Source organism: Panthera uncia, chromosome F1 (assembly GCF_023721935.1).
Source record: "Panthera uncia isolate 11264 chromosome F1, Puncia_PCG_1.0, whole genome shotgun sequence".
NCBI classification, from domain to species: Eukaryota; Metazoa; Chordata; class Mammalia; order Carnivora; family Felidae; genus Panthera; species Panthera uncia.
The window spans coordinates 17638958-17644957 of record NC_064813.1 but is presented as its reverse complement, the minus strand read 5'-3'; the positions used below and the strand labels follow the sequence as shown (position 1 = coordinate 17644957).

The following is a 6000-nucleotide window of genomic DNA, read 5'->3' as shown; positions in this document are numbered from 1 at the left end:
CAACTATTAAAAGTGACATTTTGCAATTTCTCTACAAAATGTCTATTTCTTTTTATTATCTACCATGGGATTCACTGGACTTCTTTGCATTGATGTCTTTTATGAGTTCTACCAAATCTCAAATATTATCTTTTCAAATACTTGCATAAGACAATTAAGTAGAAAATCTTTTTTTTTTTTTTTAATTTTTAACGTTTATTTATTTTTGAGACAGAGAGAGACAGAGCATGAGCGGGGAAGGGGCAGAGAGAGAGGGAGACACAGAATCCGAAACAGGCCCCCGGCTCTGAGCTGTCAGCACAGAGCCTGACGCGGGGCTCGAACTCACAGACTGCGAGATCGTGACCTGAGCTGAAGTCGGACACTCAACCGACTGAGCCACCCAGGCGCCCCAGTAGAAAATCTTTTAAAGCAGCTAGAGAGAAGAGACAGATTACTTAAAGGAGCTACAGATAGATTAGGAGCTAACTTCTCAATGTGAACAACAGAGACCAGAAACAGGAATAATGTCTTCAAGGTGATGTACAATACAACAGCCAATCTAGAAAGCTCTACAAAGTCGAAGAATCCTTTGGATATAGAAAAAACATATGTAAAATTTTTTATATAAACAGAAACCGACTTACTCACACAAAAGGGAATTCTAATATCCATTTTTTGGACTGAAGGAAAATGACCCTAGGTGTAAGCCAGAGGTATAAAAAGAAATGAAGAACAATTAGAGGGGTCAATTTAAATGAATACTGTATAAAGCAATAACATTTTTGTGGTGTTTAGACTTAGCTAGCCAGAGAAATAAACTACATGGTAGCAATAAACATGTAAATTGGAATGTGGGTAAATGTAGCTAAAGGGTTCTCAGGCCTTTGCATCATCCTGGAAGTTAAAATTATTTTTTATTATTTTTTAAAATGTTTATTTGTTTTGAGAGAAAGACAGAAAGGACAAGCAGGGGAAGAGCAGACAGAAAGGGAGAGGGAGAGAACCCCAAGCAGGCTTTGCACTGTCACCACAGAGCCCAGTGCAGGGCTCGAACTCATGAACCGTGAGATCATGCCTTGAGCCGAAATCAAGAGTCAGAAGGTTAACTGACTGAGCCACCCAGGTGTCCCTGTGGAGGGTTAATATTGAATGCTTCAGAATTTCTCCCCACTCTCTCTACTCAAGATGTAATCCGGTATGTTTGGAGGCTTATCAATCCTTAAAGAAAAAAGGGAGGTGCTTTGAGTCCATGTGTATGACCTTAGGTTAGCCTCTGAAACTCACTGGCCTCCAATACTGAAGTCCAGAGTAGTGATTTACTTGGTCTGTTTTCTAGATACCATCAGTGTCTGATGGTCCCACCTTCACTCTTTCTGGGGCTGGAGATCCTCTGGGTCTCAACCACGTCCTCCATTTGCCCTAGGATTAAATCACTAACCCAGGAGCCTCTGCTGTAGAGTCACCTTGTTCCTTGCCAAGGTGGCTCCAGAGTAGGCCCACCTGTTCTCTACTTGGCTATCTTCTGTGTCCCCCACACGGAGTACACGGGGCTTTCTCAATCTTCTGAACTCGACACAAGTCATGGGGAACCTATCTTTTCCAATGTTGCTGGGTCCTGAGTCATTTTAGGTGTGGCCCTACTTGTATGTGAGTCATACTGGAGAGGCCTCCATAACCCCTGGTTGTGCCTAGGAAAGCTGGTCACTAGCCCTGATTTACCTGTGCCCATTTGTATGTGCCACCTAAGGTCTGTGATCCCCTAAGACCTGCCTGTGATCCCCTAAGGTCTGGCCCTGAGAGGGGGATAGATGAAGATGCTAACTTCTGGCCTCATGCACCTTCTTCCCTACCAATTTTTTATGTGGAAACCTTCCTCCTCTTCTTGACTGGTGGATACTTCCCAGTCTTAAACCCTAAATTTTCTTCGCCTTACATTTACAATAGAATTCCTATTCAGTGCTCTAAACTTTGCTTTTGCTATATAAAGGGACATTTGTTTCTTGAGAAATATCTTCTCATAGTTAATAAATTCTGGTCATCAGACTAGTGTTTCACCAAAGACTCCAAAAAAGTCAACTAGGAACTTTCAAGCTCCTTGACTCCTTTTGTTCTAAATAGAATCTACCCTGTCCCTGAAGGAAACACCTTTTGGGCAACAAGATTTACAACAGATAAGAGTACACCTCAAAATACTTCAAATGTAGTGAGCTCAAAAATTTAAAAACTACCAATGAGATGTGAAAAACAAGCAGGTTTATTTTATTTTCCATAACTAAACCCATGTTGCTCTTGGGTACCCATCCCAGTAAGCAGTGCAAGAAGAGGATAAAGTAGCCAGTTTATAGCAGCCTATTCTTTTTTTTTTTAATGTTTATTATTTAGAGAGAGACAGAGAGAGAGGGAGAGAGAGAGAGAGAGAGAGAGAAAGAGCAATGCGCATGGGGGAGGAGCAGAGAGAGAGGGATAGAGAATCCCAAGCAGATTTCGTGCTGTCGGCATAGAGCCCAACGAGGGTTCAATCCCAAGAACTGTGAGATCAGGACATGAGCTAAAATCAAGAGTCAGAAGCTCAACTGACTGAGCCACCCAGGTGCCCCTAAGAGTCTATTCTCTTCTGATCTAAAATATTATCTTTCAGTTAAAAATATCTCCTCTACCGGGGCACCTGGGTGGCTCAGTTGGTTAAGTGTCCAACTTTTGGTTTCAGCTCAGGTCATGATCTTACAGTTTGTGGGACTGAGCCCTGTGTCAGGCTCTGCACTGACAGCATGGAGCCTGCTTAGGATTCTCTCTCTCCCTCTCTCTCTGCCCCTCACTCTCTCTCTCAAAAATAAATAAACATTGGGGTGCCTAGGTGGCTCAGTCAGTTAATCGTCCGACTTCAGCCAGGTCACGATCTCGCAGTCCGTGAGTTCGAGCCCCGCATCGGGCTCTGGGCTGATGGCTCAGAGCCTGGAGCCTGTTTCCGATTCTGTGTCTCCCTCTCTCTGCCCCTCCCCCGTTCATGCTCTGTCTCTCTCTGTCTCAAAAATAAATAAACGTTAAAAAAAATTAAAAAATAAACAAATAAATAAACATTAAAAATCTCCTTTACCTCTTTTCTACTACCCCTCCCAAAATAGAAGCTCCAGATTTAGTGGAAAGGTTAGATGCCCTCAAGCAGGGTAGAGAATGGCTCCAGACGTTGCCACATCAAAATGGGACAACCACTCCAGAGTGAAATCTACAGAACAAATTCACCAAATAGATAGCCAGCTATAGTGCTAAGATCCTAAAGGATCCAGAAGTTCCTATGTGCCCTGTGGGAAGATGCAGAATGTTGCTGATTAGTGACTTTGCCAAGGGATTGCTACAGGAGAGGCAGACCAAAAAATGTAATTGAGAACCTCTGGGCAGGTGGCCCCAAGGAGTGACACAGAAGTCTCAACCAGATCCCTGAAGGTCAGAAGCCTCAGCAAAAGCTGAAGAAAGGTCTACTCACAAGGAAGTTGGCCATACTCCCCACCAGTAATCCCCAGGCTGAGAGAGCAGACCATGAATTTCACCAGGAGTACAGCTCAACAGCAGAGGCCGCTGAAGAGCCAGTGCAAGGCCTTCCCCTTCCCCATCACCAAACAGCAGTTTTCCGGTCCAATACACCCAGGCCCTATCTTGGGGGAGAAGAGGGGTAAGAAAATCAGAGACTGGGCATTTACCCAAAAGGGACAGTTTTAAAGAAAGGGGACTCTTATCGTGAAGAGAACGACATATTTCTAATTGGCAAGTATACATTTAGCTTTCTACCATTCACTGGGATGTGAGTTCCTGAAAATATTCAGGTCACTTATAGAAAATTTAAAAAACTATGAATTTTATAAAACTTGAACAGCAGCATATAAATTTCAATACCAGTCCATTTTTCAAATTTATTAACATAATTGAAAAATACTCTTATAATTTCTTTCATTTTTTTCTACAGCTATTGTTTTTACTGTTTCATTGGAGTTTTGTGTATTTACATTCTCTTTTTAATATTTTACTTTTGTTTAAAGCTTATTTATTTTGAGAGAGACAGTGAGAGAGAAAGAGAACAAGCAGGGGAAAGGTGGAGGGTGGAGGGGAACAGAGGATTGAAAGCAGGCTCTGTGCTGACAACAGAGAGCCCGATATGGGGCTGGAACTCACAAACTACAAGATCATGACCTGAGCTGAAGTCTAACGCTTAACCAACTGAGCCACCCAGGCATCCCTCCTTTTTTCTCTTTTATTAAGTAGACTCCATACCCAACCTGGGGCTTGAACTCATGATTCTGAGATCAAGAGTCACATGCTCTACTGACTGAGCCAGCCAGGTGCCCTATATTTACATTCCACCCTCTCTTGATAAGTTCACCTTAGTGGGTTTACTATTTAATAAGGTTTGTTTTCAAGGAAATAGATCTTAGATCATATATTTATTCTATTTTTTTCTAATGCATTAATACTCCTATGTTTATTCCATTTTCCTTAGTCTTTTTAAATCTGAGTTTGATATTTATAATTGTTCTTGTTTGATAATGAACTTTTTTAATGTTTATTTATTTTGAGAGACAGAGAGAGAGGGAGAGAACCCAAGCAGGCTCCACACTGTCAGCGCAGACCCCAACTCAGGGCTTGATCCCACAAACCAGAGATCATGATCTGAGCTGAAATCAAGAGTCGGACACTTAACCAACTGAGCCACCCAGCACCCTGATAATGAAAATACTTAAAAGAATGCATTTTCTTCTGAGTCCAATTTTTTCTTTTTTCTTAAGATTTTATTTTTAAGTAATCTCAACACCCAATATGGGGCTCGAATTCACACCCACGAGATCAAAAGTCAGACAGATGCTCCACCAACTAAGCCTACCAGGCATCCCTTCTGAATCCAACTTTTTAACATGAAGGGTATGAAGAAAGATTTATTTCATTCCCAATGGGTGAATCTTATTTGCACTCATGCTTATAAATAACAATATCAGAAATCTTTCAAATCATAATCAGTGAACACGGTTTGTATTATATTTTGGATTTAGTCAGGTTTCTTTGTGATCTAATCTATGGACAAACTCTATAAGTATTTTATAAGTGAGAAGCAAGTGTATTACCTGTTTGCTAGATATAGATGGAGACGAAGAAAAGCATATCAATTAATCTTATTAGTCCAACTTTTATTTCTCTACATCTTCACATATTTTTTTGTCTACTTTATCATTCAAGTATTATAAGAGGTTAGATGAGGTTTTCCACTACTATTATTATATTTTTCATATATTTTCTTTATACTCCTGAAAAGAACCTTTTGGTTCATATATTCTGGTTATATCTTACTTGGGTTACACCCTTTATGAACATGAGTGATATTCCTCTCTAAATTCAACTTTTTCTGGGGGTGGCTGGCTGGTTCAGTCAGTAGAGCATGTGACTTGGGGTTGTAAGTTCAAACCCCACATTGGGCATAGAGCCTACTTAAAATAAGTAAAATAAAAACAAAATATAATCTTTCTTTAATGTTTATTTATTTATCTTGAGGGAGAGAAAGCACAAGCCAGGGAGGGGCAGAGAGAAAATCCCAAGCAGGCCCCACACTGTCAGCATGGGGCCTGACGTGGGCTCAACCCCACAAACCATGAGATCATGACTTGCCTAAGCCAAAATCAAGAGTCAGATGCTTAACTGATTTAGCCACCCAGGTGCCCCAAAAATCTTTTCATAAACAAATAAATGCAACTTTTTCTGTCATTGTAAGGTTTTTATTGCATTTTTTGCACACTGTTTTTTGCATTTCTTTGCATGCTTTTTTTTTTTAAGTAAGCTCTAGGCCCAACGCAGGGTTTGAACTCACAACCCCAAAATCAAGACCTGCATGCTCTACCATCTGAGCCACCCAGGTGCCCCTGCATACTCATTTTTAATTTGAGTCACTTTTCTAAATTATGTCTTCCATAGACAATATATGTGTGTGCTTGTATCTTTTTACTTGATCTGAGCATCTCTTTTCCTTTATTAGAAAATTTT

General features: G+C 40.7%; 1 pseudogene; it reads right to left on the bottom strand.

Annotated features, from left to right (window-relative positions):
- Nucleotides 1–209: 209 nt before the first annotated feature.
- LOC125926007 (dnaJ homolog subfamily A member 1-like) overlaps nt 210–6000 on the bottom strand; it is a 111958-nt pseudogene continuing 106167 nt past the window's right edge.